The 21331-nt window shown below is 44.8% G+C and overlaps 1 protein-coding gene across 5 annotated transcripts in view; it reads left to right on the top strand.

Annotated features, from left to right (window-relative positions):
- TBC1D24 (TBC1 domain family member 24) overlaps nt 1-21331 on the top strand; it is a 75175-nt gene that overhangs the window by 10529 nt on the left and 43315 nt on the right. The window lies entirely within an intron of this gene.

The raw sequence follows: 21331 nt of genomic DNA on the forward strand, positions 1-21331 counted from the left end.
CCCCCTCCTCAGGACTACACACCCCATAATCCCACCATAGACACACGTGCAGGTCCCCTCTGTACCTCCCAGGCTGCTTGTGCATGTATAGTAATAAAAATAAGTGAACATTATACGAAGCCTCATGGGGTCCCTTGATTGCAGAGTCTATCTTGTAGAAAAGATGAACTGGCTGTTTTTTTTTTTAAATAAAGCAGAACTAAACCCTGCTATTCTTTACAGGTGGTCAGGAACAAAGAAGCAGCTCAGTTTACGTTCTGCAGCAGATTGCAAACAGGCAGGTAAAGGGATTGTAAAGCTTCCTTTTTTTTAGTTGAAAAAAAAAAAAAAAAGTGCTTTTGCACAGAGCAGCCCGATCCTCTTCTCGGGTCCTCCGCCGTTGCTTCTTGCTATTAATCTGCCTAGTGAGGAGGGAAAGCATGGAGAGAGGCTCTGCTCTAGTGTACAATGCTGGATTGAGATCAGATTTGTGTGTATAAGGGGTGGGGGGCTGGAGGTATTCTGTGGCACAAAGGCTTTTTAACCTTAGTGGTTCTAAAGCAAGGTGAAAAGCCTTCTGTGCTGCAGCTGCCCACCAAAACCCCCTCCCCTTTTCCCTTACCTGAGCCCGTCCGTGCACGAGCACAGCGGCTACCACTGCTGTCTCTCTTCTCATTGGACAGATTGATAGCAGCAGGAGCAACTGGCTCCCGCTGCTGTCATCCAAATCTGGTAACACAGGAACTGGGGGGCACGGCCGAGTCCTGCTGTCTGTGTCAATGGACTCAGGAGTGGGCATCCAATAAAGAGGAGGGACCAGGAGTGGCGGCGGGGATCAGGGCTGCTCTGTGTAAAACCACGGATCAGAGCAGGTAAGTATAACGTGTTTGTTATTTTTATAAAATAGACAACGCTTTATAATCACATAATCGTGGAGAATGCATAAAGGTTAAAAAAAAAAAAAAAAAAAAAAAAAACCTGAGCATCACAAACCAAAAAACGCTATTTAATTCATTTTTAATCTTAAAAGCAAACCATCCATGTCTCAATGCTTTACTTTGGTGAGAAATCACTTTGAAAAACAACCCCCCCCCTAGCATTTCTGGATGTGGCCTTCTTGAGTAAGGGCAGATGATTTATCTAGCATTTACTTCCTGGAATCCATCCGCCCTTAGCTCGAGCATGCATGAAGGTGTGCTTGGCTGAGAGAACCCCTCCTCCTCTCTTCCTTTCCTGAAGACTCCTAGGATATATGACCTCATTTGCCTAGGCACAAATCCAGGAAGTAACTGAAGAAATAAAAAAAGTTTAAAAACAAGTAAATCTGATCTACTTTCCGATCTATTTACTAATGTTAGCAGCAGGAGGTTTAAACAAAATCGATGTTGATTGGGAAAGTCAAGTTCCATTTTAAGTCTTTACAACTAATTGGTGTTTTTTTTTTTGTCAGCATAAGTGAGCAAGCTGAAGTTAGAAGATGATTGTCTACCATGCACAGCTGCACCAGATTTTGCCATTTTAGTAAATCAACACCCTTGTATGTCTCTTCTGCAATAAAGAGCCTGTCTGCTCACCTTTTAATTCCAGTTTAACACCTTCCCACTCAGCCTATAGTACAATGACGGCAGGAGCACTGTTCTCATATGATGTCCTCCCAGAACGGGCCTCTTGCGGGGCCGCTTCCAGTACCATGTGATTGATGTGACCAATCACAGCAGATCAAATGACAGTTGTAAACAATTGATGGCTTCCTTTCATGCCATTCATTGTATCGGGGTGGATTTGATTTAAATCAAGTAGATTTAAATCACTAATAAAAAGGCTTGACTTAAATCAACTCGCTTTAAATCATAATTTTTAAAGAGCAACTGTCACCACCGTCCCGCAGCGGCTCCTCCTCTGACCCGCTGTTGACTCACCGACAGTCCCATTTACTTTAATGGGACGGCTAGTGATGCAGCAGTGACACAACAAGGTGAGCGACGTGGCGGCAACAGGTGAGTGGATGCCACTAACAGGCGCTGCCATGATGGATCCGAAATGACAGGTGCTTTTTAAATGTAAGGACTTATTCTTGCTGGTAGTTAGAATCTTAATATTTGCAAACAAAAATAAGGTTTCCTATTTAGAATAATAGGTTGTCAGGTTGCTAAAACAGCAATATCAGAACTGTTTCAATCATACAGTTTGTAGTGTACATAGATTTGCAAAACAATGGGATAAAGGAATATTCCTGAAGTTTGTTTTATCTCATGGTTCCTGTGAAATTGTGTGAATGCATCAATGCAGTGCTATCTCTATCAATGTTATCTCAGCTTGCAGAACTTGGATTCATTGAATGGGTTTACTTCAAAATTAAATATTACAGAATATACAGCCTCATTCTACATAACTAAGCTCCATTTCATGCTGAATAAACTCAATTGTTAATATATCTTAAATAGATTTTTACTCCCAAAGCATCTTGATAAAATAAATTTGATAGAAATCAAAAAAATACTTTTTTTTTTTTTTTTTTTATTTCTTAATTTTCCAAATAATTGTGAGGAAAAATGTAAAACTTCCAAAAACTCACCATGCCTCTTACTAAATACCTTGGACTGTCTACTTTCCAAACAGGGGATATTTGTACTGTCCTGGCATTTTTGGGACTCAAGAAATTAGAAAAAAAAAGGGGGGGTGCATTGAAAACGCACTGAATGCAGCAAAAAACACGTATGCAGAAACTCATCCAGACTACATTCCTGTGGTGTGAACTGGTCCTAAATGTTGTCGTACACTGGACTTGCCATTGCCAGCTGTAAGAATCCTAACTTTACAACCTTGTGGGAGGGGCAGAGACACAAAGCACTGCACTATACAGTGGTACCTCGGATTGCGGTTAACGAGCGTTTTGCAATACAAGCAATTCTTTTGAAAAAATCCTGACTCGGTTTGTGAGTGTCTCGCAAACCAAACAGGATTCAAGCCTTTGCGGTGTGCAGTACCGCATTTGGCCAGAGGTGCAGGGGCGCTGGTGACACTCGGAGCCGTTCGGAACTACTCGGGAAAAACTCAGTTTCCGAGTGCATCCGATCAGTCTCCAAGTATTTCCAAGTCTCTACGGTGCCCCCCCCCCCATCTCTGGCCACATGCAGTATTGCATGCAATAGGAGTCAATGTGAAACGAATTATCTTCGTTTCCATTGACTTCTAGGGGGAAACTCGCTTTGATATGCGAGTGCTTTGGATTACAAGCATTCTCCTGGAACGGCTTATGCTCGTAATCCAAGGTTCCACTGTTTATTACCATCATTGTTTCCGAGGTGTGAGAAGGTGGCAGGAGATTCAACTGGCTAGTACCTATCCGAAAATCAATATCTGTTGTGGTTGAAATTTACTATTTGGGATTTACTAACCACTGGAATTGCACATTGTTTTGTAGCATTTGCTGTCCTGATTTGTGCAGGCTTAGCTTTCTTCTAATGGAATTCACATGTCTTCCTTCATTGAGTGACTCACAGAAGTCAAATTTAATTTCACAGAATCATAACTTTGGAGCTTATTCTGTGCAATGACATATTTATAGCCATAGAGAAGTAAACAAGTTGTGCAAGATCTTGTACTGATTCCCCATAATAATAGTTGGCTATCAGGCCTAGGTTGTACCTACTCTGATATTTGCTAGAAATGTTGCAAGCTTTTTCAAATTATGTGAATGAAGTTTTATGTTAAAAAAAAAAGTTATACTCGCCTGCTTTGTGCAATGATTTAGCATAGAGCAACCCCGATCCTCCTCTTCTTGGGTCACCGATCAGGGCTTTTAGCCCCTCCCTTCTGCCTAGTACCCCAGAGTAAAATGGCTTGTAATGAGGGTACCCGAGCCACAGCTCTGCATGACCATTCACACAAGGAACCCCCCTGTCCCCAGGCTTTGACAGCTGCGGGACCCATTCTCAGCCAATGAGGAAGGAGAGTCCCCAGAGAGCTCAGACTCTTGTGCACATTGCTGGATTGTGATTTGGGGGGGGGGGGGGAGGGAATGTTGCACACAAAAACCTTCAGCCTTCAAACACTTTAATGTAAAAAATAAAAAATAAACGTTTTACAACTTGCTGTTTCCCCTACTTCTCTAAATACTTACCCGAGTCCTCAATTGATCCACCCCTGTGCATGGCTGCATCTCTAGTTCTCTCCTCTCTCTTCCTCTTCACATGGACTTGGGCAGCAGTGGGAGCCATTGGCATGAAAAGCTGCTGCAGGAGGTGTCTCTCCCTATATACCTGCAGGTTTTTTCTTTTAAAGATCTGGTCTCTTTAAAGCATATCTAAACCCAAAAATAATATTGCAGCTTGCTGGTCCTTGGGCTACATGCACACGGGTGTTTTGACTTCTCTGTGTCAAATCCCAGCACTTTAAGGTGCCCAGGTGGCACAGGCGTAGCATGTAGCTTTGCTGCCAGCAGCCTATCAGTTTGATTGCCTGAATGAATATTTGCTATCGCCACACTGATCCTCCTCCCGACCAATCAGGAAACGGGTCTTGAGACCCGTCACCCGATTGTCTGAAAGGACATCTGATCCTTTTGGAAGCCGAGGAGGAGGGAGGAGCTGCACGACAGAAGCTGCCCATTAGGGGAGGACACAAGAGCCATGCTGCCTCCCGCTGAAGTCGAGGAGGAGGACACAGGAGCCGCTGCCCGTAGGAGCCTGCAACCCGGCCGCTACCTAGATGGGGTAAGTGCCAGGGGAGGTGGGTTGCAGCCACCACTGGTGGTGACTAAACCCAGTACCGAGCAGTACCTGCGCTTCGGGCTGCATGCATTTAGAGACCTACGCTTTGAATGCGGGAATTCTAAGCACCACTCGGTGCAACAGCCAGCCAATGAGTGTTGTCTTGGGTGCAAAAACATTCAGGTGTGAAATTATGGATTCATGAAGATCAGTCAGGGCAGGTTTCACTGGTTTCCAACAGCTCAGAGCTCATGGAATACTGGGTGCTTAGTATGAGCAAGGCTTTTTTTTTTTCCCTTCAATGCATCCCATGTATTAAACTTTTAATAGCATCCCCTTTAAGGTAACTCTAAAGGCTTTTTACTGCCCCCCCCCCCCAAATACTTATCTGAGCCTCATCTCAATCCAGCGATGTGCTTCTCATTGGCTCAAAGACAGCATCAGAAGCTGTTGGTCTTATGGTGGCACAGAGTGGGGCTTGAGAGCAAGCAAGCCTGCACGCATGCCCCCATAGCAAGTGGCTTGCTTTGGGGCACTTGGCAGGGGGAGGAGACAGGAGCGCTGACGGGGGACCTGAGAAGAGGAGGATCGTGGCTGCTTTGTGCAAAACTATTGCACAGAGCAGGTAAGTATAATATGTTTGTTACTAAAGGAATTTTTCCTTTTTAAATATCTCTTTAAACGCCTGAGTCCCTTCTCAGTCCAGCGCTGTGCCCATCTGCTGCAGCTCTTCTCCTCCCCTCTTGAATTCACTGGAGGCTCTGACGGCAGCAAGAGCCATTGGCTCGCTGTCAGTCAAATTCAGTGAGGAGAGAGCGGGGGACAGGGCCAAGCACACAGCACACAGCCCGGCTCAGGAGCGAGCCTGCACAGGTGCCCCCATAACACATGGCTTGCTATGGGGGCACACTCAAAAGAGGAGGAGTTAAGGAGTGCCCAGGGGAACCCAAGAAGAGGAGGTAGGGGGCTACTCTGCAATATTATTTTAAGGCCGCCTTCCGCTCCTGTTTATGAAATGGCACTTTTTTGGGGCGGGCTCAGCGGGTACCTAGTAGGTGATCAAAGCTGAAGTCCTCTCTTTACCACAACTGTACAATCCCTCCTTTATCTGCTCATGATCCTCAGTTTAGCGTTGGTGAAACTTTTTGCTACTTTGGTCTTTTATGTGGATTGCCTACACCAGGCTTTTTCAACCAGGGTACCTTCTGGGTTCCTCGGGGATGCCATGGTAAAATGCCTAAAAAATTGCCCTAAGTTGCCCAAAAATTGTTAAAAAGCCAGCAAGTGGATGAAGCCTGCTTTTTGTTGCACAAAGCCACGGGTTTTCATTGTGCAGCATTACAACCACCGGTGTCCTAACAAACGATGACATTATCGGCTGATGAGCACTTCGGGTGCTTCTGCTTTGCCCCTTTCGTCAGCAGTGGGGTCACATTAGTTGAGTAATGCCCCGTACACACAATCGGAAATTCGTCCAGAAAAAGACCGATGAGAGCTTTTGGTCGGAAAATGCGACCGTGTGTGTGCTCCATCGGACTTTTGCTGGCCGAATTCCAGCCAGCAAAAGATTGAGAGCATGTTTTCAATTTTTTGGTCGGAAAAAGTTCCTATCTGAAATGTGATCGTCTGTAGCAATTCCAACACGCAAAATTCCTACGCATGCTTGGAAACAATTCGACGCATGCTCGGAAGCATTGAACTTCATTTTCTTGGCTCGTCGTAGTGTTGTACGTCACCGCGTTCTTGACGGTCGAAAGTTCAGCTAACTTTTGTGTGACCGTGTGTATGCAAGGCAAGCTTGAGCGGAATCCTGTCGGAAAAGCCACCATATCTTTTTCCGACCAAAATTCCGATCGTGTGTGCGCGACATAAGGGAGAAGAGAAACCTTGGAATACTAGACCGCATCTGTGTGCAAAGGTGTATTTACTTTGAAAGCATAAATCGCCTCTAATGTTGGGTGTCTGGATGTTGCTGCATTATGTAAAACTGTTTAGTGTTTTACATTTTTAAAACAGGGTGCCTTGAGATTTGTGCAGAATTTTAAAGGGTGCCATGACTGCAAGAAGGCTGAGAAACGCTGACCTACGCTATGACACCCGATAAAGCTTCTCCTTAACAGCTGCTTGCTGTGTCCTGCAGCGCTGTCTGCTTTGAATTGATAGCATCGGTCTGCTGACTCTGCCCTTTTTAAAAAGCTCAACAGTTTTCTTTGCATGTCTGCCCTACTGATTGAAGTCAGGCTTCTTCCTCTGACATTGGGGTTGATTAACTAAAGGCAAATGGACTGTGCACTTTACAAAGTGCGGGCACCCGCGATTGCTCATCACAGAGCAGGGACATGGATCTGTGTGTGTAAACGCACAGATCCTCGTCCTGTCAGGGGAGAGGAGAACTGATCGTATGTTCCTTGTACAGAGGAACACCGATCGGTCTCCTCCCCCCTACAGTTAGAATCACTCCCTAGGACACACATTTAACCCCTTCAGTGCCCCCTTCCCTGCCAGTCACATTTATACAGTAATCGGTGCATTTTTATAGCACTGATCGCTTTATAAATGTCAGTGGTCCCAAAATAGTGTCAAGTGTCCGATCTGCCCGCCGCAATGTCATAGTCACGATAAAAATCGCAGATCGCCGCAATTAGTAGTAAAAAAAAAAAAAATTAATAAAAATGACACATCTATCCCCTTTTTTTGTAGACGCTATAACTTTTGCGCAAACCAATCAATATATGCTTATTGGGATTTTTTTTTTTTTTAATATTTAAAAAAAAAAAAAAAAATGGGATATTTATTATAGCAAAAAGTAATAAATATTTTGTTTTTTTTTTTGTTTTGTTTGTTTTTTCAAAATTGTCACTTTTTTTTGTTTATAGCGCAAAAAATAAAAAACCACAGAGGTGATCAAATACCACCAAAAGAAAGCTCTATTTGTGGGAAAAAAAGATCAAATTTTAATTTAATTTCGCATGACTGCGCAATTGTCTTTCCACGTGTGACAGCCCTGAAAGCTGAAAATTGGCCTGGGCAGGAAGGGGGTGAAAATGCCCTGTATTGAAGTGGTTAAAAATAAAACAGCATTTTTGTTCGCACATGATTGGATGATGGCAGAGCTTCTGCTCATTTACTAAGCTCTGGAGCAACTGCTCTTGTAGAGTTCCTTTAGTAGATCGACCCAATTAACTTAATTGCTTTTCGGGTGATTCTCATCAGTGAATAGGTATGATAGAGTCCAGACCTCAGCAGTGCCTCCACCCTATAAGAAACAAGGGCAAAATGAATTTGATGACCTGTAGAAGCTAAGGCTCCATGCACACTGAAGCTCATACGGCCATTTTTGGGAGTTTGTGTTTTTTGTTTTTTTTTGTTTTTTTTTTTTTTTTTTTAACAGCTCATAAACTCCCCTCTGTTATCCTATGTGTCCATGCAGACATAGACGTTTTTGGATGTTTATCAGCAGTGGAGTTTATGGGTTTTCTGAACGCCATAAAATCGCATTCAGGAGTCGTTTTTCTGACCACAAAAAATGCCAAACTCTCAAACGTGGCTCACCAGTGTTTAACCTTTTTGATCCATTGAAAAAAAATAATAAAATGAAAATTTTTTTGGGAAAAACGCTATTGAAAAAACGTTGAAAGATTCACTGCAAAGCTACTGGCGTTTTTATAATGTTTTAACGCCCAGTGTACATGGAGCCGCCTAATACTTAAAGTGGGGTTCCACCCAAAAAAAACTACATGAAAAATTCTAAAAAAAAAATAAAAAAATTTTTTTTTTTTTTAACTCCCCTCTAAATGCCTGTTGCTAGGGGGTCCCTCGTAGTCTGCCTCTTTCAGTGCCTGGGCTGGTGACATCACTTCCGTCTCGGCACAGGAAGGGCTCAGCTCTGCTCCCTCCCTCCTGTCAATCATCTGGGACCCATTACAGGTCCTAGGTGACTGAGCGGCCAATCACTTCGCTCGGCGCCGCTCGCACATGCGCAGTGGGTGCCAGGCTGGCTGTGAAGCCACAGCCCGGCGCCCACAGTTGCAATGCCGGCGCCGCTGAACGGAGGGGGGAGACGAGCGGGGCTTCGATCCCCCGCATCGCTGGACCCTGGGACAGGTAAGTGTCCAATTAAAAGTCAGCAGCTGCAGTATTTGTAGCTGCTGACTTTTTTAATTTTTTTTTTTTTTTTTTTTTTTTATTGTCTCATATCTGAGAGTCAAAAAACCAGTTCTCCAAATTCACATCTAGAACAGTTCTACCACAGGAGAGGAAGGATGCTGCCTTCATTCTCTGTGTGATAAGGAACGTCTCAAACTGTTGGTGACACTAAAAGATATCCTTAAGGTCTCTTTCACACGACCGATCCGTTCAGGTCCGCCTGTCGGTTTTTTAGGCGGACCTGAACGGACCCTCCATAGACCTCTATGGAGTGTCGGATGTCAGTGGTGACATGTCCGCTGACATTCGACCCGCTCCAATCCGAAAAAGTGTAACGGAGGAAAAACCTACTTTTCCATCCGTTTTCAGATCGGATCGGGTGACGACGGACTCTACGGTCCGTCATCATCCGATCCCCCATAGGGGCGCTGACTGTCATCTGCCTGCTCAGCGGGGATCCACGGAGCGATGGCCGCTGAGCAAGCGGATGTTCACGGGGCAGATCATCATGATGGATCCGTCCCGTGTGAAAGGACCCTAAAGCAGAGTTCCGCCTGGGGAAAAAATTAAGTGAGCAGCTACAAATCTTGTGGGAGCAAATACCTGGATTTGACAGATATCTGCCCCCCCCGAAAGGTGCCAAATGTGACACCGGGGGGTGGGGGGAGAAGTTCCATTTCTGGGTGGAACCGTACTTTAAGGCCCCTTTTCACCTTTTCACATGAGTGCACTGGTCGGGTCCACCTGAAAAACTGGTGGGACCCGATCAGACCCTCTACTGTCTCTATATTTTTTTTTTTTTTCCCCTATATAGAGGGGCGAGTGTAAACTGACGTGTCCATTTAGACCTGCAGACATCCAATACGATCTGCTAAAAACAGACGGATGGGGATTCGTTCCCCGTCCATCTAACAGATTGGATGGCAGTTGGGGGGTGTAAATGGACAGGTGGTCTATTTACATTGACTGCTCTCAAATTGGCTTGTTGGAAATTTTGCTTCAATTAGAGCTGCAGCACTGTTCATGTTTTCTGACGGCGGGAGTACCCTCTATCAGAATACAGTAGAGAGTTGGGGAGCATTCACGCATCCACAGTCAATGTGCAGGTAGGGATTGGTTCAGCTTTTTGTTTAATTCAGCCTGGATGGGGAGCATCAATCCAATGTTGCATCTGCCCCCCGCCGGCTCTGCAGTGAGAACTGAGCGATCAAACCCCCTCTCTGCTCTGAGCAGAGAGCCGTGACTGTCAGTGTATATATACAGTATCTCACAAAAGTAAGTACACCCATAATATTTTATTATATCTTTTCATGTGACAAGACTGAAGAAATGACACTTTGCTACAATGTAAAGTAGTGAGTGTACAGCTTGTATGACAGTGTAGATTTGCTGTCCCCTCAAAATAAAACACAGCCAGTAATGTCTAAACCGCTGGCAACAAAAGTGAGTACACCCTTAAGTGAAAATGTCCACATTGGTCCCAATTAGCCATTTTCCCTCCCCAGTGTCATGTGACGAGTTAGTGTTACAAGGTCTCGGGTGTGAATCGGGAGCAGATGTGTTAAATTTTGGTGTTATCACTCTCACTCTCATACTGCTCACTGGAAGTTCAACATGGCACCTCCATGACAAAGAACTCTCTGAGGATCTGAAAAAAAGAATTGTTACTCTACATAAAGATGGCCTAGGCTATAAGAAGATTGCCAAGACCCTGAAACTGAGCTGCAGCACAATGGCCAAGACCATACAGCAGTTTAACAGGACAGGTTCCACGCAGAACAGGCCTCACCATGGTCGACCAAAGAAGTTAAGTGCACGTGTTCAGCGTCATATCCAGAGGTCGTCTTTGGGGAAATAGACGTATGAGTGCTGCCAGCATTGCTGCAGAGGTTGAAGGGGTGGGGGGGTCAGCCTGTCAGTGCTCAGTCCATACGCCGCACACTGCATCAAATTGGTCTGCATGGCTGTTGTCCCAGAAGGAAGCCTCTTCTAAAGATAATGCACAAGAACCTTGTTGTTAAAGATGATGCTCAAGAAAGCCTGCAAACAGTTTGCTGAAGACAAGCAGACTAAGGACCTGGATTACTGGAACCATGTCCCTTTGTCTGATGAGACCAAGATAAACTTATTTAATGCAGATAGTGTCAACGTGTGTGTGGCGGCAACCAGGTGAGGAGTACAAAGACAAGTGTGTCTTGCCTACAGTCAAGCATGATGGTGGGAGAGTCATGGACTGGGGCTGCATGAGTGCTGCCGGCACTGGGGAGCTACAGTTCATTGAGGGAACCATGAATGCCAACATGTACTGTGACACCCCCCCCCCCCCTTTCGGAGACTGGGCCGCAGGGCAGTATTCCAATATAACGACCCCAAACACACCTCCAAGACGACCACTGCCTTGCTAAAGAAGCTGAGGGTAAAGGTGATGGACTGGCCAAGCATGTCTCCAGACCTAAACCCTATTGAGCATCTGTGGGGCATCTTCAAATGGAAGGTGGAGGAGCGCAAGGTCTCTAACATCCACCAGCTCCATGATGTCGTCATGGAGGAGTGGAAGAGGACTTCATTGGCAACCTGTGAAGCTCTGGTGAACTCCATGCCCAAGAGGGTAAAGGCAGTGCTGGAAAATAATGGTGGGCACACAAACTATTGACACTTTTTGGACCCAGTTTGGATATTTTCACATAGGGGTGTACTCACTTTTGTTGCCAGTGGTTTAGACATTAATGGCTGTGTGTTGAGTTATTTTGGGGGGACAGAAAATTTACACTGTTATACAAGCTGTACACTCACTACTTTACATTGTAGCAAAGTGTCATTTCTTCAGTGTTGTCACATGAAAAGATAGAATATTTACAAAAATGTGAGGGGTGTACTCGCTTTTTTGTGAAATACTGTATATGTGTGTATACGGGCTTTTGAAAAGGCCATTTTCCTTGGCTATACACTTGTCCATAAATACTGTGCTCAGCCACTTGTTTGTTCCCCCTTCAAATCAATTATAGTGATATTTTCCCAGTTTAACAATTGTATAACAAAAAGACAGCTTTTGTTTTTAGTGGCCTGACCATTGCTAATATTGAATTTTTGATCAGTGTGTGTGCAGGCTGCAGCAATGTATAGTGACTTCTAAAGCCAGCAGCTATTTCTGGGATGATCGAACTGTGTTTAATCACATTACAGGGTTTCATCGACTGGTGCAATGATTCTGTAATGGATCTGCATCGTGCCTCGTCACCCCCTCCCTCTGCCTCCTGTGACCGATGAGCAAGAGGGAGCCAGTTCATTTATGCCCAGGATACGATTGGAGCAAAATATGTATAGGACAATGCATCTATCTAATGTATTACTTTTTTTTTTTTTTTTTTTATATACATGTAAAAACATCAGTTTATAGTAAAATATTTTGTGTATGTGTGTATAGATAGATAGAGATATATATACACACACACACACTATTACCAAAAGTATTGTGACGCCTGCCCATACGCACGTGAACTTTAAAAAATCCGACCGTTTGTATGCTCCATCGGACAATTGTGTTGGATGGCAGGCTTATAAATTATCCGCTGACAACGGTCTGTCAGATTTTCCGATCGTGTGTGCACAAGTCCGTCAGACAAACCTCCAAAGTACAAACACGCATGCTCGGAATCAGTGCTCACCAAACACAATATTAGCAGAAGGTGCCCAAAGGGTGGCGCTAAAGAGCTGAAAAGCCACGTAGTACGTCCCTACATTCGTGTTTGTTGGCCGACAATTGTGTGCCATTTGTATGCAAGACAAGTTGCTGGTGGGACAGAGGGGGAGCTGACAGGCAAGGAGGAGGGGGAGAGAGGAGAGCAGAAAAGACAGCTACATATGACGGAGGGATGCACTCTGAGCATGGTGGTTAGGGCTCAGCAGCCCTGATTTTCGTGGTCAGTACAGAGAAGAGGCTGCATTAAGTGGCAGGTCCAGGAAGTTTTTTTTTTTTTTTTTTTTTTTTTTTTTAGTTTTAGAGGGGGGCAGATTACACAGCACAAGCACTGTGCTGTTTAACCGCTTGCCGACCAGTCACCGTCGTCATACTGCCATCGTAGCTATACGTCGGCTCCTTTTTAAGAGGGATAGCAGGCGTGCGGCAGCACTGCGTGGGTGCCGATAGTAGTGCTGACCGCTGGCCACTAGCGATCGCATGCACAAGAGGCAGAACAGGTGTGTGTGTGTGTGTGTGTGTGTGTGTGTGTGTGTGTGTGTGTGTGTAAGAACACACAAATCCCTGTTCTGTGAGGAGAGACAGATCATGAGTTCCTAATAGCTATGAACCACGATCTGTCATCCCCTCTAGTCGGACCTCTCCCCCTACAGTTAGAACACACACACACATAGGGAACACAATTAACCCCTTGATCGCCCCTAGTGTTAACCCCTTCCCTGCCAGTGACATTTATACAGTAATCAGTGCATTTTTATAGCACTGATCGCTGTTTAATTGTCAGTCGTCCCAAAAGTGTTTGATATGTCCGCCATAATGTCGCAGTCACGATAAAAATCGCAGCTCGCCGCCATTACTAGTAAAAAAAAAATAATAAAAATGCCATAAATCTATCCCCTATTTTGTAGACGCTATAACTTTTGCGCAAACCAATCAATATACGCTTATTGCAATTTTTATTACCAAAAATATGTAGAAGAATATATATCGGCCTAAACTGAGAATTTTTTTTTTTTTTTTTTTTTATTTACAGCGCAAAAAATAAAACCACAGAGATGATCAAATACCACCAAAAGAAAGCTCTATTTGTGGAAAAAAAAGGATGTCAATTTTTGTTTGGGTACAGCGTCACACGACCGCGCAATTGTCAGTTAGAGACGCGGTGCCATATAGCAAAAAAAATGCTCTGGTCATTGAGCAGCCAAATTTTCCAGAGCTGAAGTTGTTAATCTGCTTTAATCACTTGCCGACCGCCTAACAACGATATACGTCAACAGAATGGCACGGGCAGGCAAAATCACCTACCTGATCCTATCGGACACCCCCCCCCCCCCCCCGGTGCCAGCGGCGGTCGGCTTTGGTCTGGGAGCGTTTAGAGAGGAGGGGGTGGCCCCCCCCTCGCGATCGGTCCCAGCCAATGAGAATCATCCCCTGCCTCTGTGTAGTACACAGAGGCAGAGGATGTGATGTCATCTCTGTTCCGGCTCCAGTTTCCGTTCCGGCGCCGAGGAGAGAAGACATGTGAGTGAGTGCACAACACACACACACACACACACACACTCTAGAACATGCCAGGCACACTTTACACCCCCGATTTCCCCCCCCCCGTCACACTGACACCAAGCAGTTTTTTTTATTTTTTTTCTGATTACTGCATGGTGTCAGTTTGTGACAGTTAGAAGTGTTAGGGCAGTTAGTGTTAGCCCCCTGTAAGTGTAGGGTACCCCCCTAACGTTTTAACCCCTTGATCACCCCCCGTCACCAGTGTCGCTAAGCGATCATTTTTCTGATCGCTGTATTAGTGTCACTGGTGACGCTAGTTAGGGAGGTAAATATTTAGGTTCGCCGTCAGCGTTTTATAGCGACAGGGACCCCCATATACTACCTAATAATAAATATTTTAACCCCTTGATTGCCCCTTAGTTAACCCTTTCACCACTGATCACCGTATAACCGTTACGGGTGACGCTGGTTAGTTCGTTTATTTTTTATAGTGTCGGGGCACCCGCCGTTTATTACCGAATAAAGGTTTAGCCCCCTGATCGCCCGGCGGTGATATGCGTCGCCCCAGGCAGCGTCAGATTAGCGCCAGTACCGCTAACACCCACGCACGCAGCATACGCCTCCCTTAGTGGTATAGTATCTGTACGGATCCATATCTGATCCAATCAGAGCCATACTGGCATCCCCAGCAGTTTAGGGTTCCCAAAAACGCAGTGTTATCGGGGTCAGCCCAGATACCTGCTAGCACCTGCGTTTTTCCCCTCCGCCTGGCCCAGCCCAGCCCACCCAAGTGCAGGATCGATCGATCGATCACTGTCACTTACAAAACACTAAACACATAACTGCAGCGTTCACAGAGTCAGGCCTGATCCCTGCGATCGATAACCGTTTTTTTGGTAGCGTTTTGGTGAACTGGCAAGCACCAGCGGCCTAGTACACCCCAGTCGTAGTCAAACCTGGCATGGTGGCAAGCACAAGTAGTGTCTCGCTGCCACCAAAAAGACAAACACAGGCCCGTCGTGCCCATAATGCCCTTCCTGCTGCATTCGCCAATCCTAATTGGGAACCCACCACTTCTGCAGCGCCTGTACTTCCCCCATTCACATCCCCAACCAAATGCAGTCGGCTGCATGAGAGGCATTTTCTTTATGTCCTCCCGAGTACCCCTACCCAACGAACCCCCAAAAAAGATGTTGTGTCTGCAGCAAGCGCGGATATAGGCTTGACACCCGCTATTATTGTCCCTCCTGTCCTGACAATCCTGGTCTTTGCATTGGTGAATGTTTTGAACGCTACCATTCACTAGTTGAGTATTAGCGTAGGGTACAGCATTGCACAGACTAGGACAGGGTCTCCCAAGATGCCATCGCATTTAGAGAGACCCGAACCTGGTACCGGTTACAGTTATAAAAGTTACAGTTACAAAAAAAAGTGTAAAAAAAAAAAAAAAAAAAAAAAAAAAACCACAAACAAAAATATAAAGTAAAAAAAAATAGTTGTCGTTTTTTATTGTTCTCTCACCCACCATTTTAATCTGTAGGGCATTTGCTTTAAAAAAAAAATATAATGTTTGGGGGTTCAAAGTAATTTTCTTGCAAAAAAAAAAAAAATTTTTTCATGTAATCAAAAAGTGTCAGAAAGGGCTTTGTCTTCAAGTGGTTAGAAGAGTGGGTGATGTGTGACATAAGCTTCTAAATGTTGTGCATAAAATGCCAGGACAGTTCAAAACCCCCCCAAATGACCCCATTTTGGAAAGTAGACACCCCAAGCTATTTGCTGAGAGGCATGTCGAGTCCGTGGAATATTTTATATTGTGACACAAGTTGAAGGAAAGAGACAAATTTTTTTTTTTTTTTGCACAAAGTTGTCACTAAATGATATATTGCTCAAACATGCCATGGGAATATGTGAAATTACACCCCAAAATACATTCTGTTGCTTCTCCTGAGTACGGGGATACCACATGTGTGGGACTTTTTGGGAGCCTAGCCGCGCACGGGACCCCAAAAACTTTTGATTTCACTCTTCACTGCCTATCAGTTTCGGAGGCCATGGAATGCCCAGGTGGCAAAACCCCCCCAAATGACCCCATTTTGGAAAGTAGACACTCCAAGCTATTTGCTGAGAGGTATAGTGAGTAATTTGCAGACCTCACTTTTTGTCACAAAGTTTTGAAAATTGAAAAAATAAAAAAAAAAATTTTTTTTCTTGTCTTTCTTCATTTTCAAAAACAAATGAGAGCTGCAAAATACTCACCATGCCTCTCAGCAAATAGCTTGGGGTGTCTACTTTCCAAAATGGGGTCATTTGGGGGGTTATGCCATCTGGGCATTTTATGGCCTTCAAAACTGTGATAGGTAGTGAGGAGTAAAATCAACAATTTACGCCCTTAGAAATCCTGAAGGCGGTGATTGGTTTTCGGGGCCCCGTACGCGGCTAGGCTCCCAAAAAGTCCCACACATGTGGTATCCCCATACTCAGGAGAAGCAGCTAAATGTATTTTGGGGTGCAATTCCACATATGCCCATGGCCTGTGTGAGCAATATATCATTTAGTGACAACTTTTTGTAATTTTTTTTTTTTTTTTGTCATTATTCAATCACTTGGGACAAAAAAAAATGAATATTCAATGGGCTCAACATGCCTCTCAGCAATTTCCTTGGGGTGTCTACTTTCCAAAATGGGGTCATTTGTGGGGGTTTTGTACTGCCCTGCCATTTTAGCACCTCAAGAAACGACATAGGCAGTCATAAATTAAAGGCTGTGTAAATTCCAGAAAATGTACCCTAGTTTGTAGGCGCTATAACTTTTGCGCAAACCAATAAATATACACTTATTGCCTTTTTTTTTTTTTTTTACCAAAGACATGTGGCCGAATACATTTTGGCCCTAATGTATGACTAAAATTGTTTTATTTTTTTGTTTATTATTCCAATAGTTTATTGGATTTTTTTTTTTAGAACAAAAAGTAGAAAATATCTTTTTTTTTTTTTCAAAATTTTCTGTCTTTTTCTGTGTATAGCGCAAAGAATAAAAACGGCAGAGGTGATCAAATACCATCAAAAGAAAGCTCTATTTGTGGGAAGAAAAGGATGCAAATTTAGTTTGGGTACAGCATTGCATGACCGTGCAATTAGCAGTTAAAGTGACGCAGTGCCAAATTGTAAAAAGTGCTCTGGTCAGGAAGGGGGTAAATCCTTTTGAGGCTGAAGTAGTTAAGGGACCTGAATCTGAAATCTTTTTTTTTTTTTTTTTTTTTTTGTTTAACCAACACTTTAAGACCCCTTTCAGACTGAGCCGCCCCGGGCATCAGCGGTAAAGCGGCGCTATTTTTAGAGGCACTATTCGGCCGCTAGCGGGGGGGGGTTATAAAACCCGCCCCCCGCTAGCGGCTGAAAAGGGGTTAAATCGGCCCGCAAAACGGCGGTATGGTGGCGCTGCCCAATTGATTTTAATGGGGAGGATCGGTGTAGGAGCGATGTATTCACCGCTCGTACACTGCTGCAAAGAAGCTGCTGGCAGTACTTTTTGTGACGTCCTGCCAGCGCAGCGCCCCAGTGTTTGCAGCTGAGGCTTTTTTCAGGTGCAAATTTTTAGCACTGTAACGCCTGAAAAACGCCTCCAGTGTGTAAGGGGTCTAAGAGTTCCCTTCACTGGAACGAAGGGCCCAACCCCTGTAAAACAACCCCACACCAGAATCCCCCCTCCCCCAAATGATTTGATCCAGTGCACAAAGCAAGGTCCATAAAGACATGGATGAGCGAGTTTGGGGTGGAGAAACTTGGCTGGCCTGCACAGAGTCCTGACCTCAACCCGATAGAACACCTTTGGGATGAATTGGAGTACAGACTGCGAGCCAGGCCTTCTCCTCCAATATCAGTGCCTGACCTCACAAATGCACTTCTGGAAGAATGGTCAAACATTCCCATAGACACACTCCTAAACTTCCTATGTAAATAATCTTATCTCAACCATTGTTATAATTTGACACATTTACAAATGTTTATTTAATACAGTTACAATATGGAGAAGCCAGTATGTAAAAATGCTGGCAGACTTGACTAACCTGTGTTGGGCTGGGCTCCTATGCTAACAAAGTATTAGGAAGCGGAGTTTGTGTAAATGTCATACTAAGACAATCATGCACATTGTTTTATTGTAAACGCTGTTTCTCCTGACGGAATCGGCATTAAACTCGCCCAAGCTGCGTGTTTTTTTGTTTTTTTTTTTTGTTTTTTTTTTGTTTGTTTTTTTTTTGTTTTTGTTTTTTTCCTCAAACCAGTTTAGCAGCATTTGGTGTTTTATGCGTATTTCTTTAGCCAGAATTTTTAGTTTATTCTGGCCATTGAAATGAAAAAACGCTGATGTGCTAATCACGCCTAGCGTTTGGGCGCTTTTAGTAGCGTCAATCGCTTTTTCTGCCAAACCTCTGCTTCTCCTGGACACACTGACAGTGGGTTTTTTCCTACTTCTAAAACTATCCTGGCACTAAAGCTGCTAAAAGCCTATGTGTGCATGGACAGATGGGTCAACATGAAGGGGGGGGGGGGGGGGATGCCAGATGCCCCTAGGATCAGCTGTAAAAAGCTCAGTGTGCATGAGGCCTAATTTTATACTTTTTATTTAACCTGTTGGCTTAACAAAATCTGACAAATTCCTCCATCCATGCTATGTGACGAATCCCCAATAGGCCATTTGTATTCTGACAGCTGACACCAGCATCCAGTCAGATGTACCTGCTGCTCCCTGGACCTTTTTTGGCCAGCTTCTTCGACAGAGATGGAGAAATACTTTATTTTTATTTTATTTTTTTCCAGTCAAAGGTTGTTTGACAGGAGGGGGCCTGACTAGGCAGGGGAGGGCTGCCAGCCTCTAGGTCTGGGGGGCGTAAGTCCAGTCAAGTGGCCCACAGAGCCGGTGGTGGCAAAGTAATAGATCGGGGAAAAGTCTTTTCTATGATCACAGAGGTGGGGGGAGGACAATGTGGCCCTCAAAGTCCAAGCATTAATGCCAGAGATCTAAGTATGTGACCCCCTTAGTTCTTGTAGCTGCCGCTGGAGATCCTGGTGGAGATGGGGCACAGGCTCAGCTACCCCTCCTGGCACTGCTGGACAGGTGAGAGCTCGGGGGGTGTGTGTGTGTGTGTGTGTGTGTGTGTGTGTGTGTGTGTGTGTGTGTGTGTGTGTCACGCCACCTGTCCCAACCCCACCCACCTGTCCCGCTGACCCCCCCCCCACCTACCTGTGACACTGCCTCTAATCTGTGATGCTGCCCCCCCCTTTCCATGACACTTCCCTCTTCTGTCCCGCTACCCCTCCTGTTACGCTGCTCTTCTCCTGTGACACTCCCCCCTTCTGTGGTAGGAGGGGGTTTGACTGGGGGAGATGGAACTGGAGGTGAAGGACATGGTATAGAGGGCATGAGATGGAGAAGGAGGACGTGGGATGGCCAGTGGGTGGATTTGATGGAATGGCCAGTGGGCAGGTCCTGGGGAATGTTGGTGGTCAGGCCCTGGTCTAAAGCTGTGTAAGGGGCCCCACCATTTCTGATGGCTGCCCTGGCTAGACGCCAGGCGGCAGGTGATCCTAGCAACCAGTGCAGACGTTGGAGGCCATCGGTGGAGCAAACTGGTCTCGGGCAGCCTTTTCTGGGGGTATCAGATCAGCCCGGGAGGAAATTGCCACTGTGTCCCCTGGCCCAGTCTGCCCCTGTGACCAGGCCATCCACTAAGTTAATTTTTGGCCTGTTCATCAGGAACCAGCCAAAATTCGAACTGTGCAAGGTCCGCTTAAGACTAGCTTGCATGAATAATCGTAAGCTTTACGTTTACCCCCACGCTTCCCAATTCTCCTTGCAGTAGGCACCTACCAATAGTGAGAGAATGCAGAGCACTGGAATCTGTAAGCTTTGCACTGATGCTAGATTTACATTTGTGTGTCGCAGCAGTGCCTTTTTTATTTTAATGGCACCTCTGTGCATTTTGCTAACGTGAACCAGGCCTCCATGCACTGCGAGCCACATTTGCGGTGGCACGGCAGCCCATTCATTTTAATGGGCTGCTGTGCCTGTGTTTCATGCAGGAAAAAGGTTCCTGCACCATTTTTGAAACGCAGTATCTAATGCATGAGGGTGCAATTGGCAGCCCCATGCGTATTTAACAACTTCCCAACCATGCTATAGCTGAAAGATGGCTACACCGCTGGGATGTCCTCCCAGAACCCCGCCTCCATGGGACACAGCTAGTCGTAGTAAAGTGCCAATCACAGCAGCCCTTTACCATGTGATCAGCTGTGTCCAATCACAGCTGATCACATGTAAACGGACTTTCCGGTTATCGACAGTCCTTTTCTCACGCGTGGTCTGTGTGCGGAAAGGATTGCCAATAATCAGCAAGGCTGTTAGTACATTGTTTACACTGATAATCAGGGCACTAATCATCAGTGCAGCCCCATTAGTGCACATCATTCGCATACATAAGTGAAGGAAAAAAATATTTATTGGCAAAATATTATAACCAAAACTAAGTTTTTTTTTTTTTTTTTTTTTTTTTTTTTTTTTTTTTTTTTTTTCAAATTTTTCAGTCTTTTTTTTTCGTTTTGTGTAGCATAAAATAAAAAACCCACTGGTAGATACCACCAAATGACAGCACTGTATCAAAAACATGCTAAAAATTTCATACACGTACAGTGTTGCATGACCACACAATTGTCAATCAAAAATTGGCCTGGGAGGGAAGGGGCTGAAAGCGCCCAGTATTGAAGTGGTTAAAGTAAAGAGCAGCACATTTTTGAGTGCGATTTTCCGCAGTGTGAACCTAGCCTTAAACATTTTCACACTCCTACGCACCTGCATAGCTGTGAACTGACCCTGTATAGGCCAGACAGTACAAACATGATTCTACAGAACACACTGTTACTATATATTTTTGCTGCTTCATTTTATCGTTTTTGAATGCAAAAAGTGAAGTATTTTAGCATTTCTGTATAATACTTTGTGACCTGTGTGGTTTCATTAGCATTCTAGAACTTGTAGGTGTAAGAGTAGGTCAAGCAATAATGTCATTTGGTGTAGAGTGATCCCTGGATTGAGGATGCAGCGTGAAGCTTCTTTCTTCATCAGCAATATTTGGGGCCTGCTGGAATCATAATATCAGCTTTATTTGCACATGCTGGTGGCCTGGCTAGCATTTTGCTTTAATATTATTAACAGGTCTCATTATGTTAGGAATAGGGTGTTTTGGCTGGACCATCTTTCCTCTGGCACTCCATACAGTTTGCACATGCCTGTTTAATGT

The sequence above is a fragment of the Aquarana catesbeiana genome, linkage group LG06 (assembly GCF_042186555.1).
Source record: "Aquarana catesbeiana isolate 2022-GZ linkage group LG06, ASM4218655v1, whole genome shotgun sequence".
Taxonomy (NCBI): domain Eukaryota; kingdom Metazoa; phylum Chordata; class Amphibia; order Anura; family Ranidae; genus Aquarana; species Aquarana catesbeiana.